Source organism: Anas platyrhynchos, chromosome 14, assembly GCF_047663525.1.
Source record: "Anas platyrhynchos isolate ZD024472 breed Pekin duck chromosome 14, IASCAAS_PekinDuck_T2T, whole genome shotgun sequence".
Taxonomy (NCBI): Eukaryota; Metazoa; Chordata; class Aves; order Anseriformes; family Anatidae; genus Anas; species Anas platyrhynchos.
In genome coordinates, this window is record NC_092600.1 from 20,820,497 (window position 1) to 20,843,789 (window position 23,293).

A 23,293-nucleotide genomic window follows, 5' to 3' on the forward strand; every position below is an offset into this window, starting at 1 on the left:
CCACATGCAACTGGACCCTCCGTATTCGCTCTTTCACAGCAACCCTAAATATAGCCCTGGCCTGCCTGGCAGTCGACTGAAAACTCGGGCCACAGAAAATGCATTAAAAGCCTAATTCGCCCATCCAGAAGTGCCCACAAAGGAAGTCTTTGGGTACAAGTGAACTCCCCAGGGGAGCCTTTATGCAGCCCCACATGCAACTGGACCCTCCATATTCGCTCTTTCACAGCAACCCTAAATATAACCCTGGCCCGCATGGCAGACGACTGAAAAATCGGGCCCCAGAAAACGTGCTACAAGCCCCATTCGCCCATCCAAAAGTGCCCCCAAAGGAAGGCTTTAGGTACAACTGAATTCCCCAGGGGAGCCTTTATGCAGGCCCATACGCAACTGGACCCCCCGTGTTCGCTGTTTACAAGCAACCCTAAATATAACCCTAACAAGCATGGCAGAAAACTGAAAACTCGGGCCACAGAAAAAGCGTTTCAAGCTCCATTCACCCATCCAGAAGTGCCCCCAAAGGAAGGCTTTGGGTACAAGTGAACTCCCCAGGGGAGCCTTTATGCAGCCCCACATGCAACTGGACCCTCCGGGTTCACTCTTTCACAGTAACACTAAATATAACCCTAGCCAGCATGACAGAAGACTGAAAACTCGGGCCACAGAAAAAGCGTTTCAAGCCCCTTTCGCCCATCCAGAAGTGCCCCCAAAGGAAGGCTTTGGGTACAAGTGAACTCCCCAGGGGAGCCTTTATGCAGCCCCACATGCAACTGGACCCTCCTTGTTCACTGTTTACGAGCAACCCTAAATATACCCCTAGCCACCATGGCAGAAGACTGTAAACTCGGGCTCCAGAAAATGCATTTCAAGCCCCATTCACCCCTCCAGAAGTGCCCCCAAAGGAAGGCTTTGGGTACAAGTGAACTCCCCAGGGGAGCCTTTATGCAGCCCCACATGCAACTGGACCCTCCGGGTTCACTCTTTCACCGCAAGCCTAAATATAGCCCTAGCACGCCTGGCAGTCGACTGAAAGCTCGGGCCCCAGAAAATGTGTTATGAGCCCCATTCGCCCATCCAAAAGTGCCCCCAAAGGAAGGCTTTGGGTACATCTGAACTCCCCAGGGGAGGCTTTATGCAGCCCCACATGCAACTGGACCCTCCGGGTTCACTCTTTCACAGCAACCCTAAATATAACCCTAGCCACCATGGCAGAAGACTGGAAAATCGGGCCCCAGAAAACGTGCTACAAGCCCCATTCGCCCATCCAAAAGTGCCCCCAAAGGAAGGCTTTGGGTACAAGTGAACTCCCCAGGGGAGCCTTTACGCAGCCCCACATGCAACTGGACCCTTCTTGTTCACTGTTTACGAGCAACCCTAAATATACCCCTAGCCACCATGGCAGAAGACTGAAAACTCGGGCTCCAGAAAATGCGTTTCAAGCCCCATTCACCCATCCAGAAGTGCCCCCAAAGGAAGGCTTTGGGTACAAGTGAACTCCCCAGGGAAGCCTTTATGCAGCCCCACATGCAACTGGACCCTCCTTGTTCACTGTTTACGAGCAACCCTAAATATACCCCTAGCCAGCATGGCAGAAAACTGAAAACTCGGGCCACAGAATAAGCGTTTCAAGCCCCATTCACCCATCCAGAAGTGCCCCCAAAGGAAGGCTTTGGGTACAACTGAACTCCCCAGGGAAGCCTTTACGCAGCCCCACATGCAACTGGACCCTCCGGGTTCACTCTTTCACCGCAACCCTAAATATATCCCTCGGCGCAATGGGAGAAGACTGAAAACGCGGGCCCCACATAACGCATTGCGATTCCCCTTGGACCATCCAAAAGTGCCCCCAGAGGAAGGCTTTGGGTACAACTGGACTCCCCAGGGGAGCCTTAACACAGCCCCACATGCAACTGGACCCTCAGTATTCGCTCTTTCACAGCAACCCTAAATATAGCCCTGGCCTGCCTGGCAGTCGACTGAAAACTCGGGCCACAGAAAATGCATTAAAAGCCTAATTCGCCCATCCAGAAGTGCCCCCAAAGGAAGGCTTTGGGTACAAGTGAACTCCCCAGGGGAGCCTTTATGCAGCCCCACATGCAACTGGACCCTCCGTATTCGCTCTTTCACAGCAACCCTAAATACAACCCTGGCCCGCATGGCAGACGACTGAAAAATCGGGCCCCAGAAAACGTGCTACAAGCCCCATTCGCCCATCCAAAAGTGCCCCCAAAGGAAGGCTTTAGGTACAACTGAATTCCCCAGGGGAGCCTTTATGCAGGCCCATACGCAACTGGACCCTCCGTGTTCGCTGTTTACAAGCAACCCTAAATATAACCCTAACAAGCATGGCAGAAAACTGAAAACTCGGGCCACAGAAAAAGCGTTTCAAGCTCCATTCACCCATCCAGAAGTGCCCCCAAAGGAAGGCTTTGGGTACAACTGAACTCCCCAGGGGAGCCTTTATGCAGCCCCACATGCAACTGGACCCTCCGGGTTCACTCTTTCACAGTAACACTAAATATAACCCTAGCCAGCATGGCAGAAGACTGAAAACTCGGGCCACAGAAAAAGCGTTTCAAGCCCCTTTCGCCCATCCATAAGTGCCCCCAAAGGAAGGCTTTGGGTACAAGTGAACTCCCCAGGGGAGCCTTTATGCAGCCCCACATGCAACTGGACCCTCCTTGTTCACTGTTTACGAGCAACCCTAAATATACCCCTAGCCACCATGGCAGAAGACTGTAAACTCGGGCTCCAGAAAACGCATTTCAAGCCCCATTCACCCCTCCAGAGGTGCCCCCAAAGGAAGGCTTTGGGTACAAGTGAACTCCCCAGGGGAGCCTTTATGCAGCCCCACATGCAACTGGACCCTCCGGGTTCACTCTTTCACCGCAAGCCTAAATATAGCCCTAGCACGCCTGGCAGTCGACTGAAAGCTCGGGCCCCAGAAAATGTGTTATGAGCCCCATTCGCCCATCCAAATGTGCCCCCAAAGGAAGGCTTTGGGTACATCTGAACTCCCCAGGGGATCCTTTACGCAGCCCCACATGCAACTGGACCCTCCTTGTTCACTGTTTACGAGCAACCCTAAATATACCCCTAGCCACCATGGCAGAAGACTGGAAAATCGGGCCCCAGAAAACGTGCTACAAGCCCCATTCTCCCATCCAAAAGTGCCCCCAAAGGAAGGCTTTGGGTACAACTGAACTCCCCAGGGGAGCCTTTATGCAGCCCCACATGCAACTGGACCCTCCTTGTTCGCTCTTTACAGCAACCCTAAATATAACCCTAGCCAGCATGGCAGAAAACTGAAAACTCGGGCCACAGAAAAAGCGTTTCAAGCTCCATTCACCCATCCAGAAGTGCCCCCAAAGGAAGGCTTTGGGTACAAGTGAACTCCCCAGGGGAGCCTTTATGCAGCCCCACATGCAACTGGACCCTCCGGGTTCACTCTTTCACAGTAACCCTAAATATAACCCTGGCCCGCATGGCAGTCGACTTAAAGGTCGGGCCACAGAAAATGTGTTACGAGCCCCATTCGCCCATCCAGAAGTGCCCCCAAAGAAAGGCTTTGGGTACATCTGAACTCCCGAGGGGAGCCTTTACGCAGCCCCACATGCAACTGGACCCTCCTTGTTCACTGTTTACGAGCAACCCTAAATATACCCCTAGCCAGCATGGCAGAAAACTGAAAACTCGGGCCACAGAATAAGCGTTTCAAGCCCCATTCACCCATCCAGAAGTGCCCCCAAAGGAAGGCTTTGGGTACAAGTGAACTCCCCAGGGGAGCCTTTATGCAGCCCCACATGCAACTGGACCCTCCGGGTTCACTCTTTCACAGCAAGCCTAAATATAGCCCTCGGCGCAATGGGAGAAGTCTGAAAAAGCGGGCCCCAGAAAACGCATTGCGATTCCCCTTGGACCATCCAAAAGTGCCCGCAAAGGAAATCTTTGGGTACAACTAGACTCCCCAGGGGAGCCTTAACGCAGCCGCACATGCAACTGGACCCTCCGTATTCGCTCTTTCACAGCATCCCTAAATATAGCCCTGGCCCGCCTGGCAGTCGACTGAAAACTCGGGCCCCAGAAAATGCATTAAAAGCCTAATTCGCCCATCCAAAAGTGCCCCCAGAGGAAGGCTTTGGGTACAAGTGAACTCCCCAGGGGAGCCTTTACGCAGCCCCACATGCAACTGGACCCTCCGGGTTCACTCTTTCACAGCAACCCTAAATATATCCCTGGCCCGCCTGGCAGTCGACTGAAAACTCGGGCCCCAGAAAATGCGTTAAAAGCCTAATTCGCCCATCCAAAAGTGCCCCCAGAGGAAGGCTTTGGGTACAAGTGAACTCCCCAGGGGAGCCTTTATGCAGCCCCACATGCAAATGGACCCTCCTTGTTCACTGTTTACGAGCAACCCTAAATATACCCCTAGCCACCATGGCAGAAGACTGAAAACTCGGGCTCCAGAAAATGCGTTTCAAACCCCATTCACCCATCCAGAAGTGCCCCCAAAGGAAGGCTTTGGGTACAACTGAACTCCCCAGGGGAGCCTTTATGCAGCCCCACATGCAACTGGACCCTCCTTGTTCACTGTTTACGAGCAACCCTAAATATACCCCTAGACACCATGGCAGAAGACTGAAAACTCGGGCTCCAGAAAATGCGTTTCAAGCCCCATTCGCCCATCCAGAAGTGCCCCCAAAGGAAGGCTTTGGGTACATCTGAACTCCCCAGGGGAGCCTTTACGCAGCCCCACATGCAACTGGACCCTCCTTGTTCACTCTTTCACCGCAAGCCTAAATATAGCCCTAGCACGCCTGGCAGTCGACTGAAAGCTCGGGCCCCAGAAAATGTGTTACGAGCCCCATTCGCCCATCCAAAAGTGCCCCCAAAGGAAGGCTTTGGGTACAACTGAACTCCCCAGGGGAGCCTTTATGCAGGCCCATACGCAACTGGACCCCCGTGTTCGCTGTTTACAAGCAACCCTAAATATAACCCTAGCCAGCATGGCAGAAAAGTTAAAACTCGGGCCACAGAATAAGCGTTTCAAGCCCCATTCACCCATCCAGAAGTGCCCCCAAAGGAAGGCTTTGGGTACAAGTGAACTCCCCAGGGGAGCCTTTACGCAGCCCCACATGCAACTGGACCCTCCGGGTTCACTCTTTCACCGCAAGCCTAAATATAGCCCTCGGCGCAATGGGAGAAGTCTGAAAAAGCGGGCCCCACATAACGCATTGCGATTCCCCTTGGACCATCCAAAAGTGCCCCCAGAGGAAGGCTTTGGGTACAAGTGAACTCCCCAGGGAAGCCTTTATGCAGCCCCACATGCAACTGGACCCTCCTTGTTCACTGTTTACGAGCAACCCTAAATATACCCCTAGCCACCATGGCAGAAGACTGAAAATTCGGGCTCCAGAAAATGCGTTTCAAGCCCCTTTCACCCATCCAGAAGTGCCCCCAAAGGAAGGCTTTGGGTACATCTGAACTCCCCAGGGGAGCCTTAACGCAGCCCCACATGCAACTGGACCCTCCGGGTTCACTCTTTCACCGCAAGCCGAAATATAGCCCTCGGCGCATTGGGAGAAGACTGAAAAAGCGGGCCTCAGAAAACGCATTGCGATTCCCCTTGGACCATCTAAAAGTGCCCCCAGAGGAAGGCTTTGGGTACAACTGGACTCCCCAGGGGAGCCTTAACACAGCCCCACATGCAACTGGACCCTCCGTATTCGCTCTTTCACCGCAACCCTAAATATAGCCCTGGCCCGCCTGGCAGTCGACTGAAAACTCGGGCCCCAGAAAAACTGTTAAAAACCTAATTCGCCCATCCAAAAGTGCCCCCAGAGGAAGGCTTTGGGTACAAGTGAACTCCCCAGGGAGCCTTTATGCAGCCCCACATGCAACTGGACCCTCCGGGTTCACTCTTTCACAGCAACCCTAAATATATCCCTGGCCCGCCTGGCAGTCGACTGAAAACTCGGGCCCCAGAAAATGCGTTAAAAGCCTAATTCGCCCATCCAAAAGTGCCCCCAGAGGAAGGCTTTGGGTACAAGTGAACTCCCCAGGGGAGCCTTTATGCAGCCCCACATGCAACTGGACCCTCCTTGTTCACTGTTTACGAGCAACCCTAAATATACCCCTAGCCACCATGGCAGAAGACTGAAAACTCGGGCTCCAGAAAATGCGTTTCAAGCCCCATTCACCCATCCAGAAGTGCCCCCAAAGGAAGGCTTTGGGTACAAGTGAACTCCCCAGGGGAGCCTTTATGCAGCCCCACATGCAACTGGACCCTCCTTGTTCACTGTTTACGAGCAACCCTAAATATACCCCTAGCAACCATGGCAGAAGACTGTAAACTCGGGCTCCAGAAAATGCGTTTCAAGCCCCATTCACCCATCCAGAAGTGCCCCCAAAGGAAGGCTTTGGGTACATCTGAACTCCCCAGGGGAGCCTTTACGCAGCCCCACATGCAACTGGACCCTCCGGGTTCACTCTTTCACCGCAAGCCGAAATATAGCCCTCGGCGCAATGGGAGAAGACTGAAAAAGCGGGCCTCAGAAAACGCATTGCGATTCCCCTTGGACCATCCAAAAGTGCCCCCAGAGGAAGGCTTTGGGTACAACTGGACTCCCCAGGGGAGCCTTAACACAGCCCCACATGCAACTGGACCCTCCGTATTTGCTCTTTCACAGCAACCCTAAATATAGCCCTGGCCCGCCTGGCAGTCGACTGAAAACTCGGGCCCCAGAAAAACTGTTAAAAGCCTAATTCGCCCATCCAAAAGTGCCCCCAGAGGAAGGCTTTGGGTACAAGTGAACTCCCCAGGGGAGCCTTTATGCAGCCCCACATGCAACTGGACCCTCCGGGTTCACTCTTTCACAGCAACCCTAAATATAGCCCTGGCCCGCCTGGCAGTCGACTGAAAACTCGGGCTCCAGAAAATGCGTTTCAAGCCCCATTCACCCATCCAGAAGTGCCCCCAAAGGAAGGCTTTGGGTACAAGTGAACTCCCCAGGGGAGCCTTTATGCAGCCCCACATGCAACTGGACCCTCCTTGTTCACTGTTTACGAGCAACCGTAAATATACCCCTAGCCACCATGGCAGAAGACTGAAAACTCGGGCTCCAGAAAATGCGTTTCAAGCCCCATTCACTCATCGAGAAGTGCCCCCAAAGGAAGGCTTTGGGTACATCTGAACTCCCCACGGGAGCCTTTACACAGCCCCACATGCAACTGGACCCTCCGGGTTCACTCTTTCACCGCAAGCCGAAATATAGCCCTCGGCGCAATGGGAGAAGACTGAAAAAGCGGGCCTCAGAAAATGCATTGCGATTCCCCTTGGACCATCCAAAAGTGCTCCCAAAGGAAGGCTTTGGGTACAACTGAACTCCCCAGGGGAGCCTTTATGCAGGCCCATACGCAACTGGACCCCCCGTGTTCGCTGTTTACAAGCAACCCTAAATATAACCCTAGCCAGCATGGCAGAAAACTGAAAACTCGGGCCACAGAATAAGCGTTTCAAGCCCCATTCACCCATGCAGAAGTGCCCCCAAAGGAAGGCTTTGGGTACAAGTGAACTCCCCAGGGGAGCCTTTATGCAGCCCCACATGCAACTGGACCCTCCGGGTTCACTCTTTCACCGCAAGCCTAAATATAGCCCTCGGCGCAATGGGAGAAGACTGAAAAACCGGGCCTCACATAACGCATTGCGATTCCCCTTGGACCATCCAAAAGTGCCCCCAAAGGAAGGCTTTGGGTACAACTGGACTCCCCAGGGGAGCCTTAACGCAGCCCCACATGCAACTGGACCCTCAGTATTCGCTCTTTCACAGCAACCCTAAATATAGCCCTGTCCCGCCTGGCAGTCGACTGAAAACTCGGGCCCCAGAAAATGCATTAAAAGCCTAATTCGCCCATCCAAAAGTGCCCCCAGAGGAAGGCTTTGGGTACAAGTGAACTCCCCAGGGGAGCCTTTATGCAGCCCCACATGCAACTGGACCCTCCTTGTTCGCTCTTTACAGCAACCCTAAATATAATCCTAGCCAACATGGCAGAAGACTGAAAACTCGGGCCACAGAAAATGCATTAAAAGCCTAATTCGCCCATCCAGAAGTGCCCCCAAAGGAAGGCTTTGGGTACAAGTGAACTCCCCAGGGGAGCCTTTATGCAGCCCCACATGCAACTGGACCCTCCGTATTCGCTCTTTCACAGCAACCCTAAATATAACCCTGGCCCGCATGGCAGACGACTGAAAAATCGGGCCCCAGAAAACGTGCTACAAGCCCCATTCGCCCATCCAAAAGTGCCCCCAAAGGAAGGCTTTAGGTACAACTGAATTCCCCAGGGGAGCCTTTATGCAGGCCCATACGCAACTGGACCCCCCGTGTTCGCTGTTTACAAGCAACCCTAAATATAACCCTAGCCAGCATGGCAGAAAACTGAAAACTCGGGCCACAGAAAAAGCGTTTCAAGCCCCATTCACCCATCCAGAAGTGCCCCCAAAGGAAGGCTTTGGGTACAAGTGAACTCCCCAGGGGAGCCTTTATGCAGCCCCACATGCAACTGGACCCTCCGGGTTCACTCTTTCACAGTAACCCTAAATATAACCCTAGCCAGCATGGCAGAAGACTGAAAACTCGGGCCACAGAAAAAGCTTTTCAAGCCCCTTTCGCCCATCCATAAGAGCCCCCAAAGGAAGGCTTTGGGTACAAGTGAACTCCCCAGGGGAGCCTTTATGCAGCCCCACATGCAACTGGACCCTCCTTGTTCACTGTTTACGAGCAACCCTAAATATACCCCTAGCCACCATGGCAGAAGACTGTAAACTCGGGCTCCAGAAAATGCATTTCAAGCCCCATTCACCCCTCCAGAAGTGCCCCCAAAGGAAGGCTTTGGGTACAAGTGAACTCCCCAGGGGAGCCTTTATGCAGCCCCACATGCAACTGGACCCTCCGGGTTCACTCTTTCACCGCAAGCCTAAATATAGCCCTAGCACGCCTGGCAGTCGACTGAAAGCTCGGGCCCCAGAAAATGTGTTATGAGCCCCATTCGCCCATCCAAAAGTGCCCCCAAAGGAAGGCTTTGGGTACATCTGAACTCCCCAGGGGAGCCTTTATGCAGCCCCACATGCAACTGGACCCTCCTTGTTCACTGTTTACGAGCAACCCTAAATATACCCCTAGCCACCATGGCAGAAGACTGGAAAATCGGGCCCCACAAATCGTGCTACAAGCCCCATTTCACCATCAAAAAGTGCCCCCAAAGGAAGGCTTTGGGTACAACTGAACTCCCCAGGGGAGCCTTTATGCAGGCCCATACGCAACTCGACCCTCCTTGTTCACTGTTTACGAGCAACCCTAAATATAACCCTAGCCAGCATGGCAGAAAACTGAAAACTCGGGCTCCAGAAAACGCGTTTCAAGCCCCATTCACCCATCCAGAAGTGCCCCCAAAGGAAGGCTTTGGGTACAAGTGAACTCCCCAGGGGAGCCTTTATGCAGCCCCACATGCAACTGGACCCTCCGGGTTCACTCTTTCACCGCAAGCCTAAATATAGCCCTCTGCGCAATGGGAGAAGACTGAAAAACGGGCCCCAGAAAACGCATTGCGATTCCCCTTGGACCATCCCAAAGTGCCCCCAAAGGAAATCTTTGGGTACAACTGGACTCCCCAGGGGAGCCTAAACGCAGCCCCACATGCAACTGGACCCTCCGTATTCGCTCTTTCACAGCAACCCTAAATATAACCCTGGCCCGCATGGCAGTCGACTGAAAACTCGGGCCCCAGAAAATGCGTTAAAAGCCTAATTCGCCCATCCAAAAGTGCCCCCAAAGGAAGGCTTTGGGTACAAGTGAACTCCCCAGGGGAGCCTTTACGCAGCCCCACATGCAACTGGACCCTCCTTGTTCACTGTTTACGAGCAACCCTAAATATACCCCTAGACACCATGGCAGAAGACTGAAAACTCGGGCTCCAGAAAATGCGTTTCAAGCCCCATTCACCCATCCAGAAGTGCCCCCAAAGGAAGGCTTTGGGTACAAGTGAACTCCCCAGGGGAGCCTTTATGCAGCCCCACATGCAACTGGACCCTCCTTGTTCACTGTTTACGAGCAACCCTAAATATACCCCTAGCCACCATGGCAGAAGACTGAAAACTCGGGCTCCAGAAAATGCGTTTCAAGCCCCATTCACCCATCCAGAAGTGCCCCCAAAGGAAGGCTTTGGGTACAAGTGAACTCCCCAGGGGAGCCTTTATGCAGGCCCATACGCAACTGGACCCCCCGTGTTCGCTGTTTACAAGCAACCCTTAATATACCCCTAGCCAGCATGGCAGAAAACTGAAAACTCGGGCCACAGAATAAGCGTTTCAAGCCCCATTCACCCATCCAGAAGTGCCCCCAAAGGAAGGCTTTGGGTACAACTGATCTCCCCAGGGGAGCCTTTACGCAGCCCCACATGCAACTGGACCCTCCGGGTTCACTCATTCACCGCAAGCCGAAATATAGCCCTCGGCGCAATGGGAGAAGACTGAAAAAGCGGGCCTCAGAAAACGTATTGCGATTCCCCTTGGACCATCCCAAAGTGCCCCCAAAGGAAGGCTTTGGGTACAACTGAACTCCCCAGGGGAGCCTTTTTGCAGCCCCACATGCAACTGGACCCTCCGTATTCGCTCTTTCACAGCAACCCTAAATATAGCCCTGGCCTGCCTGGCAGTCGACTGAAAACTCGGGCCACAGAATAAGCGTTTCAAGCCCCATTCACCCATCCAGAAGTGCCCCCAAAGGAAGGCTTTGGGTACAAGTGAACTCCCCAGGGGAGCCTTTATGCAGCCCCACATGCAACTGGACCCTCCGTATTCGCTCTTTCACAGCAACCCTAAATATAACCCTGGCCCGCATGGCAGACGACTGAAAAATCGGGCCCCAGAAAACGTGCTACAAGCCACATTCGCCCAAACAAAAGTGCCCCCAAAGGAAGGCTTTGGGTACAACTGAATTCCCCAGGGGAGCCTTTATGCAGGCCCATACGCAACTGGACCCCCCGTGTTCGATGTTTACAAGCAACCCTAAATATACCCCTAGCCACCATGGCAGAAGACTGAAAACTCGGGCCACAGAAAAAGCGTTTCAAGCTCCATTCACCCATCCAGAAGTGCCCCCAAAGGAAGGCTTTGGGTACAAGTGAACGACCCAAGGGGAGCCTTTATGCAGCCCCACATGCAACTGGACCCTCCGGGTTCACTCTTTCACAGTAACCCTAAATATAACCCTAGCCAGCATGGCAGAAGACTGAAAACTCGGGCCACAGAAAAAGCGTTTCAAGCCCCTTTCGCCCATCCATAAGTGCCCCCAAAGGAAGGCTTTGGGTACAAGTGAACTCCCCAGGGGAGCCTTTATGCAGCCCCACATGCAACTGGACCCTCCTTGTTCACTGTTTACGAGCAACCCTAAATATACCCCTAGCCACCATGGCAGAAGACTGTAAACTCGGGCTCCAGAAAACGCATTTCAAGCCCCATTCACCCCTCCAGAGGTGCCCCCAAAGGAAGGCTTTGGGTACAAGTGAACTCCCCAGGGGAGCCTTTATGCAGCCCCACATGCAACTGGACCCTCCGTATTCGCTCTTTCACAGCAACCCTAAATATAACCCTGGCCCGCATGGCAGACGACTGAAAAATCGGGCCCTAGAAAACGTGCTACAAGCCCCATTCGCCCATCCAAAAGTGCCCCCAAAGGAAGGCTTTAGGTACAACTGAATTCCCCAGGGGAGCCTTTATGCAGGCCCATACGCAACTGGACCCCCCGTGTTCGCTGTTTACAAGCAACCCTAAATATAACCCTAGCCAGCATGGCAGAAAACTGAAAACTCGGGCCACAGAAAAAGCGTTTCAAGCCCCATTCACCCATCCAGAAGTGCCCCCAAAGGAAGGCTTTGGGTACAAGTGAACTCCCCAGGGGAGCCTTTATGCAGCCCCACATGCAACTGGACCCTCCGGGTTCACTCTTTCACAGTAACCCTAAATATAACCCTAGCCAGCATGGCAGAAGACTGAAAACTCGGGCCACAGAAAAAGCGTTTCAAGCCCCTTTCGCCCATCCATAAGTGCCCCCAAAGGAAGGCTTTGGGTACAAGTGAACTCCCCAGGGGAGCCTTTATGCAGCCCCACATGCAACTGGACCCTCCTTGTTCACTGTTTACGAGCAACCCTAAATATACCCCTAGCCACCATGGCAGAAGAGTGTAAACTCGGGCTCCAGAAAATGCATTTCAAGCCCCATTCACCCCTCCAGAAGTGCCCCCAAAGGAAGGCTTTGGGTACAAGTGAACTCCCCAGGGGAGCCTTTATGCAGCCCCACATGCAACTGGACCCTCCGGGTTCACTCTTTCACCGCAAGCCTAAATATAGCCCTAGCACACCTGGCAGTCGACTGAAAGCTCGGGCCCCAGAAAATGTGTTATGAGCCCCATTCGCCCATCCAAAAGTGCCCCCAAAGGAAGGCTTTGGGTACATCTGAACTCCCCAGGGGAGCCTTTATGCAGCCCCACATGCAACTGGACCCTCCTTGTTCACTGTTTACGAGCAACCCTAAATATACCCCTAGCCACCATGGCAGAAGACTGGAAAATCGGGCCCCACAAATCGTGCTACAAGCCCCATTTGACCATCCAAAAGTGCCCCCAAAGGAAGGCTTTGGGTACAACTGAACTCCCCAGGGGAGCCTTTATGCAGGCCCATACGCAACTCGACCCTCCTTGTTCACTGTTTACGAGCAACCCTAAATATAACCCTAGCCAGCATGGCAGAAAACTGAAAACTCGGGCTCCAGAAAACGCGTTTCAAGCCCCATTCACCCATCCAGAAGTGCCCCCAAAGGAAGGCTTTGGGTACAAGTGAACTCCCCAGGGGAGCCTTTATGCAGCCCCACATGCAACTGGACCCTCCGGGTTCACTCTTTCACCGCAAGCCTAAATATAGCCCTCTGCGCAATGGGAGAAGACTGAAAAACGGGCCTCAAAAAACGCATTGCGATTCCCCTTGTACCATCCCAAAGTGCCCCCAAAGGAAATCTTTGGGTACAACTGGACTCCCCAGGGGAGCCTAAACGCAGCCCCACATGCAACTGGACCCTCCGTATTCGCTCTTTCACAGCAACCCTAAATATAACCCTGGCCCGCATGGCAGTCGACTGAAAACTCGGGCCCCAGAAAATGCGTTAAAAGCCTAATTCGCCCATCCAAAAGTGCCCCCAAAGGAAGGCTTTGGGTACAAGTGAACTCCCCAGGGGAGCCTTTATGCAGCCCCACATGCAAATGGACCCTCCGGGCTCACTCTTTCACAGCAACCCTAAATATAACCCTGGCCCGCCTGGTAGTCGACTGAAAATTCGGGCCCCAGATAATGCGTTAAAAGCCTAATTCGCCCATCCAAAAGTGCCCCCAGAGGAAGGCTTTGGGTACAAGTGAACTCCCCAGGGGAGCCTTTATGCAGCCCCACATGCAACTGGACCCTCCTTGTTCACTGTTTACGAGCAACCCTAAATATACCCCTAGCCACCATGGCAGAAGACTGAAAACTCGGGCTCCAGAAAATGCGTTTCAAGCCCCATTCACCCATCCAGAAGTGCCCCCAAAGGAAGGCTTTGGGTACAAGTGAACTCCCCAGGGGAGCCTTTATGCAGCCCCACATGCAACTGGACCCTCCTTGTTCACTGTTTACGAGCAACCCTAAATATACCCCTAGCCACCATGGCAGAAGACTGAAAACTCGGGCTCCAGAAAATGCGTTTCAAGCCCCATTCACCCATCCAGAAGTGCGCCCAAAGGAAGGCTTTGGGTACAAGTGAACTCCCCAGGGGAGCCTTTATGCAGGCCCATACGCAACTGGACCCCCCGTGTTCGCTGTTTACAAGCAACCCTTAATATACCCCTAGCCAGCATGGCAGAAAACTGAAAACTCGGGCCACAGAATAAGCGTTTCAAGCCCCATTCACCCATCCAGAAGTGCCCCCAAAGGAAGGCTTTGGGTACAACTGATCTCCCCAGGGAAGCCTTTACGCAGCCCCACATACAACTGGACCCTCCGGGTTCACTCTTTCACCGCAAGCCGAAATATAGCCCTCGGCGCAATGGGAGAAGACTGAAAAAGCGGGCCTCAGAAAACGTATTGCGATTCCCCTTGGACCATCCCAAAGTGCCCCCAAAGGAAGGCTTTGGGTACAACTGAACTCCCCAGGGGAGCCTTAACACAGCCCCACATGCAACTGGACCCTCCGTATTCGCTCTTTCACAGCAACCCTAAATATAGCCCTGGCCTGCCTGGCAGTCGACTGAAAACTCGGGCCACAGAATAAGCGTTTCAAGCCCCATTCACCCATGCAGAAGTGCCCCCAAAGGAAGGCTTTGGGTACAAGTGAACTCCCCAGGGGAGCCTTTATGCAGCCCCACATGCAAATGGACCCTCCTTGTTCACTGTTTACGAGCAACCCTAAATATACCCCTAGGCACCATGGCAGAAGACTGTAAACTCGGGCTCCAGAAAACGCATTTCAAGCCCCATTCACCCCTCCAGAGGTGCCCCCAAAGGAAGGCTTTGGGTACAAGTGAACTCCCCAGGGGAGCCTTTACGCAGCCCCACATGCAACTGGACCCTCCGGGTTCACTCTTTCACCGCAAGCCTTAATATAGCCCTAGCACGCCTGGCAGTCGACTGAAAGCTCGGGCCCCAGAAAATGTGTTACGAGCCCCATTCGCCCATCCAAAAGTGCCCCCAAAGGAAGGCTTTGGGTACATCTGAACTCCCCAGGGGAGCCTTTACGCAGCCCCACATGCAACTGGACCCTCCTTGTTCACTGTTTACGAGCAACCCTAAATATACCCCTAGCCAGCATGGCAGAAAACTGAAAACTCGGGCCACAGAATAAGCGTTTCAAGCCCCATTCACCCATCAAGAAGTGCCCCCAAAGGAAGGCTTTGGGTACAACTGAACTCCCCAGGGAAGCCTTTACGCAGCCCCACATGCAACTGGACCCTCCGGGTTCACTCTTTCACCGCAAGCCTAAATAGAGCCCTCGGCGCAATGGGAGAAGACTGAAAAAGCGGGCCCCACATAACGCATTGCGATTCCCCTTGGACCATCCAAAAGTGCCCCCAGAGGAAGGCTTTGGGTACAACTGGACTCCCCAGGGGAGCCTTAACACAGCCCCACATGCAACTGGACCCTCCGTATTCGCTCTTTCACAGCAACCCTAAATATAACCCTGGCCCGCATGGCAGACGACTGAAAAATCGGGCCCCAGAAAACGTGCTACAAGCCCCATTCGCCCATCCAAAAGTGCCCCCAAAGGAAGGCTTTAGGTACAACTGAATTCCCCAGGGGAGCCTTTATGCAGGCCCATACGCAACTGGACCCCCCGTGTTCGCTGTTTACAAGCAACCCTAAATATAACCCTAACAAGCATGGCAGAAAACTGAAAACTCGGGCCACAGAAAAAGCGTTTCAAGCTCCATTCACCCATCCAGAAGTGCCCCCAAAGGAAGGCTTTGGGTACAAGTGAACTCCCCAGGGGAGCCTTTATGCAGCCCCACATGCAACTGGACCCTCCGGGTTCACTCTTTCACAGTAACACTAAATATAACCCTAGCCAGCATGGCAGAAGACTGAAAACTCGGGCCACAGAAAAAGCGTTTCAAGCCCCTTTCGCCCATCCATAAGTGCCCCCAAAGGAAGGCTTTGGGTACAAGTGAACTCCCCAGGGGAGCCTTTATGCAGCCCCACATGCAACTGGACCCTCCTTGTTAACTGTTTACGAGCAACCCTTAATATACCCCTAGCCAGCATGGCAGAAGACTGTAAACTCGGGCTCCAGAAAATGCATTTCAAGCCCCATTCACCCCTCCAGAAGTGCCCCCAAAGGAAGGCTTTGGGTACAAGTGAACTCCCCAGGGGAGCCTTTATGCAGCCCCACATGCAACTGGACCCTCCGGGTTCACTCTTTCACCGCAAGCCTAAATATAGCCCTCTGCGCAATGGGAGAAGACTGAAAAAGCGGGCCCCAGAAAACGCATTGCGATTCCCCTTGGACCATCCAAAAGTGCCCCCAAAGGAAATCTTTGGGTACAACTGGACTCCCCAGGGGAGCCTTAACGCAGCCCCACATGCAACTGGACCCTCCGTGTTCGCTCTTTCACAGCAACCCTAAATATAACCCTGGCCCGCATGGCAGTCGACTGAAAACTCGGGCCCCAGATAATGCGTTAAAAGCCTAATTCGCCCATCCAAAAGTGCCCCCAGAGGAAGGCTTTGGGTACAAGTGAACTCCCCAGGGGAGCCTTTATGCAGCCCCACATGCAACTGGACCCTCCGTATTCGCTCTTTCACAGCAACCCTAAATATAACCCTGGCCCGCATGGCAGAAGACTGAAAAATCGGGCCCCAGAAAACGTGCTACAAGCCCCATTCGACCATCCAAAAGTGCCCCCAAAGGAAGGCTTTAGGTACAACTGAATTCCCCAGGGGAGCCTTTATGCAGGCCCATACGCAACTGGACCCCCCGTGTTCGCTGTTTACAAGCAACCCTAAATATAACCCTAACAAGGATGGCAGAAAACTGAAAACTCGGGCCACAGAAAAAGCGTTTCAAGCTCCATTCACCCATCCAGAAGTGCCCCCAAAGGAAGGCTTTGGGTACAAGTGAACTCCCCAGGGGAGCCTTTATGCAGCCCCACATGCAACTGGACCCTCCGGGTTCACTCTTTCACAGTAACACTAAATATAACCCTAGCCAGCATGGCAGAAGACTGAAAACTCGGGCCACAGAAAAAGCGTTTCAAGCCCCTTTCGCCCATCCATAAGTGCCCCCAAAGGAAGGCTTTGGGTACAAGTGAACTCCCCAGGGGAGCCTTTATGCAGCCCCACATGCAACTGGACCCTCCTTGTTCACTGTTTACGAGCAACCCTAAATATACCCCTAGCCAGCATGGCAGAAGACTGTAATCTCGGGCTCCAGAAAATGCATTTCAAGCCCCATTCACCCCTCCAGAAGTGCCCCCAAAGGAAGGCTTTGGGTACAAGTGAACTCCCCAGGGGAGCCTTTATGCAGCCCCACATGCAACTGGACCCTCCGGGTTCACTCTTTCACCGCAAGCCTAAATAGAGCCCTCGGCGCAATGGGAGAAGACTGAAAAAGCGGGCCCCACATAACGCATTGCGATTCCCCTTGGACCATCCAAAAGTGCCCCCAGAGGAAGGCTTTGGGTACAACTGGACTCCCCAGGGGAGACTTAACACAGCCCCACATGCAACTGGACCCTCAGTATTCGCTCTTTCACAGCAACCTTAAATATAGCCCTGGCCCGCCTGGCAGTCGACTGAAAACTCGGGCCCCAGAAAATGCATTAAAAGCCTAATTCGCCCACCCAAAAGTGCCCCCAGAGGAAGGCTTTGGGTACAAGTGAACTCCCCAGGGGAGCCTTTATGCAGCCCCACATGCAACTGGACCCTCCTTGTTCGCTCTTTACAGCAACCCTAAATATAACCCTAGCCAGCATGGCAGAAAACTGAAAACTCGGGCCACAGAAAAAGCGTTTCAAGCTCCATTCACCCATCCAGAAGTGCCCCCAAAGGAAGGCTTTGGGTACAAGTGAACTCCCCAGGGGAGCCTTTATGCAGCCCCACATGCAACTGGACCCTCCGGGTTCACTCTTTCACAGTAACCCTAAATATAACCCTGGCCCGCATTGCAGTCGACTGAAAGGTCGGGCCACAGAAAATGTGTTACGAGCCCCATTCGCCCATCCAAAAGTGCCCCCAAAGGAAGGCTTTGGGTACATCTGAACTCCCGAGGGGAGCCTTTACGCAGCCCCACATGCAACTGGACCCTCCTTGTTCACTGTTTACGAGCAACCCTAAATATACCCCTAGCCACCATGGCAGAAGACTGAAAATTCGGGCTCCATAAAATGCGTTTCAAGCCCCATTCTCCCAACCAGAAGTGCCCCCAAAGGAAGGCTTTGGGTACAAGTGAACTCCCCAGGGGAGCCTTTATGCAGCCCCACATGCAACTGGACCCTCCGGGTTCACTCTTTCACAGCAAGCCTAAATATAGCCCTCGGCGCAATGGGAGAAGTCTGAAAAAGCGGGCCCCAGAAAACGCATTGCGATTCCCCTTGGACCATCCAAAAGTGCCCGCAAAGGAAATCTTTGGGTACAACTAGACTCCCCAGGGGAGCCTTAACGCAGCCGCACATGCAACTGGACCCTCCGTATTCGCTCTTTCACAGCATCCCTAAATATAGCCCTGGCCCGCCTGGCAGTCGACTGAAAACTCGGGCCCCAGAAAATGCATTAAAAGCCTAATTCGCCCATCCAAAAGTGCCCCCAGAGGAAGGCTTTGGGTACAAGTGAACTCCCCAGGGGAGCCTTTACGCAGCCCCACATGCAACTGGACCCTCCGGGTTCACTCTTTCACAGCAACCCTAAATATAGCCCTGGCCCGCATGGCAGTCGACTGAAAACTCGGGCCCCAGAAAATGCGTTAAAAGCCTAATTCGCCCATCCAAAAGTGCCCCCAGAGGAAGGCTTTGGGTACAAGTGAACTCCCCAGGGGAGCCTTTATGCAGCCCCACATGCAACTGGACCCTCCGTATTCGCTCTTTACAGCAACCCTAAATATACCCCTAGCCAGCATGGCAGAAGACTGAAAACTCGGGCCACAGAAAATGCGTTTCAAGCCACTTTCGCCATCCAGAAGTGCCCCCAAAGGAAGGCTTTGGGTACAAGTGAACTCCCCAGGGGAGCCTTTATGCAGCCCCACATGCAACTGGACCCTCCGTATTCGCTCTTTCACAGTAACGCTAAATAGAACCCTGGCCCGCATGGCAGACGACTGAAAAATCGGGCCCCAGAAAACGTGCTACAAGCTCCATTTGACCATCCAAAAGTGCCCCCAAAGGAAGGCTTTGGGTACAACTGAACTCCCCAGGGGAGCCTTTATGCAGGCCCATACGCAACTAGACCCCCCGTGTTCGCTGTTTACAAGCAACCCTAAATATAACCCTAGCCAGCATGGCAGAAAACTGAAAACTCGGGCCACAGAATAAGCGTTTCAAGCCCCATTCACCCATCCAGAAGTGCCCCCAAAGGAAGGCTTTGGGTACAACTGAACTCCCCAGGGGAGCCTTTATGCAGCCTCACATGCAACTGGACCCTTCAGGTTCACTCTTTCACAGTAACCCCAAATATAGCCCTGGCCCTCATGGCAGTCGACTGAAAACTCGGGCCCCAGAAAATGCGTTAAAAGCCTAATTCGCCCATCCAAAAGTGCCACCAGAGGAAGGCTTTGGGTACAACTGAACTCCCCAGGGGAGCCTTTACGCAGCCCCACATGCAACTGGACCCTCCGGGTTCACTCTTTCACCGCAAGCCTAAATATAGCCCTAGCACGCCTGGCAGTCGACTGAAAGATCGGGCCCCAGAAAATGTGTTACGAGCCCCATTCGCCCATCCAGAAGTGCCCCCAAAGGAAGGCTTTGGGTACAACTGAACTCCCCAGGGGAGCCTTTATGCAGGCCCATATGCAACTGGACCCCCCGTGTTCGCTGTTTACAAGCAACCCTAAATATAACCCTAGCCAGCATGGCAGAAAACTGAAAACTCGGGCCACAGAATAAGCGTTTCAAGCCCCATTCACCCATCCAGAAGTGCCCCCAAAGGAAGCCTTTGGGTACAAGTGAACTCCCCAGGGGAGCCTTTACGCAGCCCCACATGCAACTGGACCCTCAGTATTCGCTCTTTCACAGCAACCCTAAATATAGCCCTGGCCCGCCTGGCATTCGACTGAAAACTCGGGCCACAGAAAATGCATTCAAAGCCAAATTCGCCCATCCAAAAGTGCCCCCAGAGGAAGGCTTTGGGTACAAGTGAACTCCCCAGGGGAGCGTTTATGCAGCCCCACATGCAACTGGACCCTCCTTGTTCGCTCTTTACAGCAACCCTAAATATACCCCTAGCCAGCATGGCAGAAAACTGAAAACTCGGGCCACAGAAAATGCGTTTCAAGCTCCATTCACCCATCCAGAAGTGCCCCTAAAGGAAGGCTTTGGGTACAAGTGAACTCCCCAGGGGAGCCTTTATGCGGCCCCACATGCAACTGGACCCTCCGGATTCACTCTTTCACAGTAAACCTAAATATAACCCTGGCCTGCATGGCAGTCGACTGAAAGGTCGGGCCACAGATAATGTGTTACGAGCCCCATTCGCCCATCCAAAAGTGCCCCCAAAAGAAGGCTTTGGGTACATCTGAACTCCCCAGGGGAGCCTTTATGCAGCCCCACATGCAACTGGACCTTCCTTGTTCACTGTTTACGAGCAACCCTAAATATACCCCTAGCCACCATGGCAGAAGACTGAAAAATCGGGCTCCAGAAAATGCGTTTCAAGCCCCATTCACCCATCCAGAAGTGCCCCCAAAGGAAGGCTTTGGGTACAAGTGAACTCCCCAGGGGAGCCTTTATGCAGCCCCACATGCAACTGGATTCTCCGGGTTCACTCTTTCACCGCAAGCCTAAATATAACCCTAGCACGCCTGGCAGTCGACTGAAAGCTCGGGCCACAGAAAATGTGTTACGAGACCCATTCGCCCATCCAAAAATGCCCCCAAAGGAAGGCTTTGGGTACATCTGAACTCCCCAGGGGAGCCTTTACGCAGCCCCACATGCAACTGGACCCTCCGTGTTCGCTCTTTACAGCAACCCTAAATTTAACCCTAGCCAGCATGGCAGAAGACTGAAAACTCAAGCCACAGAAAAAGCGTTTCAAGCCCCTTTCGCCCATCCAGAAGTGCCCCCAAAGGAAGGTTTTGGGTACAAGTGAACTCCCCAGGGGAGCCTTTACGCAGCCCCACATGCAACTGGACCCTCCTTGTTCACTGTTTACGAGCAACCCTAAATATACCCCTAGCCACCATGGCAGAAGACTGAAAACTCGGGCTCCAGAAAATGCGTTTCAAGCCCCATTCACCCATCCAGAAGTGCCCCCAAAGGAAGGCTTTGGGTACATCTTAACTCCCCAGGGGAGCCTTAACGCAGCCCCACATGCAACTGGACCCTCCGGGTTCACTCTTCCACCGCAAGCCTAAATATAGCCCTCGGAGCAATGGGAGAAGACTGAAAAAGCGGGCCCCAGAAAACGCATTGCAATTCCCCTTGGACCATCCAAAAGTGCCCCCAAAGGAAATCTTTGGGTACAACTGGACTCCCCAGGGGAGCCTTAACGCAGCCCCACATGCAACTGGACCCTCCGTATTCGCTCTTTACAGCAACCCTAAATATAATCCTAGCCAACATGGCAGAAGACTGAAAACTCGGGCCACAGAAAATGCATTAAAAGCCTAATTCGCCCATCCAGAAGTGCCCCCAGAGGAAGGCTTTGGGTACAAGTGAACTCCCCAGGGGAGCATTTACGCAGCCCCACATGCAACTGGACCCTCCGGGTTCACTCTTTCACAGCAACCCTAAATATAGCCCTGGCCCGCCTGACAGTTGACTGAAAACTCGGGCCCCAGAAAATGCGTTAAAAGCCTAATTCGCCCATCCAAAAGTGCCCCCAGAGGAAGGCTTTGGGTACAACTGAACTCCCCAGGGGAGCCTTTACGCAGCCCCACATGCAACTGGACCCTCCTTGTTCACTGTTTACGAGCAACCCTAAATATACCCCTAGCCACCATGGCAGAAGACTGAAAACTCGGGCTCCAGAAAATGCGTTTCAAACCCCATTCACCCATCCAAAAGTGCCCCCAAAGGAAGGCTTTGGGTACATCTGAACTCCCCAGGGGAGCCTTTATGCAGCCCCACATGCAACTGGACCCTCCGTATTCGCTCTTTCACAGCAACCCTAAATATACCCCTAGCCACCATGGCAGAAGACTGAAAACTCGGGCTCCAGAAAATGCGTTTCAAACCCCATTCACCCATCCAAAAGTGCCCCCAAAGGAAGGCTTTGGGTACATCTGAACTCCCCAGGGGAGCCTTTATGCAGCCCCACATGCAACTGGACCCTCCGTATTCGCTCTTTCACAGCAACCCTAAATATAACCCTGGCCCGCATGGCAGTCGACTGAAAACTCGGGCCCCAGAAAATGCGTTAAAAGCCTAATTCGCCCATCCAAAAGTGCCCCCAGAGGAAGGCTTTGGGTACAAGTGAACTCCCCAGGGGAGCCTTTATGCAGCCCCACATGCAACTGGACCCTCCGGGTTCACTCTTTCACAGCAACCCTAAATATAACCCTGGCCCGCCTGGTAGTCGACTGAAAACTCGGGCCCCAGAAAATGCGTGAAAAGCCTAATTCGCCCATCCAAAAGTGCCCCCAGAGGAAGGCTTTGGGTACAAGTGAACTCCCCAGGGGAGCCTTTACGCAGCCCCACATGCAAATGGACCCTCCTTGTTCACTGTTTACGAGCAACCCTAAATATACCCCTAGCCACCATGGCAGAAGACTGAAAACTCGGGCTCCAGAAAATGCGTTTCAAGCCCCATTCACCCATCCAGAAGTGCCCCCAAAGGAAGGCTTTGGGTACAAGTGAACTCCCCAGGGGAGCCTTTATGCAGCCCCACATGCAACTGGACCCTCCTTGTTCACTGTTTACGAGCAACCCTAAATATAACCCTAGCCACCATGGCAGAAGACTGAAAACTCGGGCTCCAGAAAATGCGTTTCAAGCCCCATTCACCCATCCAGAAGTGCCCCCAAAGGAAGGCTTTGGGTACAAGTGAACTCCCCAGGGGAGCCTTTATGCAGGCCCATACGCAACTGGACCCCCCGTGTTCGCTGTTTACAAGCAACCCTAAATATACCCCTAGCCAGCATGGTAGAAAAATGAAAACTCGGGCCACAGAATAAGCGTTTCAAGCCCCATTCACCCATCCAGAAGTGCCCCCAAAGGAAGGCTTTGGGTACAAGTGAACTCCCCAGGGAAACCTTTACGCAGCCCCACATGCAACTGGACCCTCCGGGTTCACTCTTTCACCGCAAGCCTAAATATAGCCCTCGGCGCAATGGGAGAAGACTTAAAAAGCGGGCCCCACATAACGCATTGCGATTCCCCTTGGACCATCCCAAAGTGCCCCCAGAGGAAGGCTTTGGGTACAACTGGACTCCCCAGGGGAGCCTTAACACAGCCCCACATGCAACTGGACCCTCAGTATTCGCTCTTTCACAGCAACCCTAAATATAGCCCTGGCCTGCCTGGCAGTCGACTGAAAACTCGGGCTACAGAAAATGCATTAAAAGCCTAATTCGCCCAT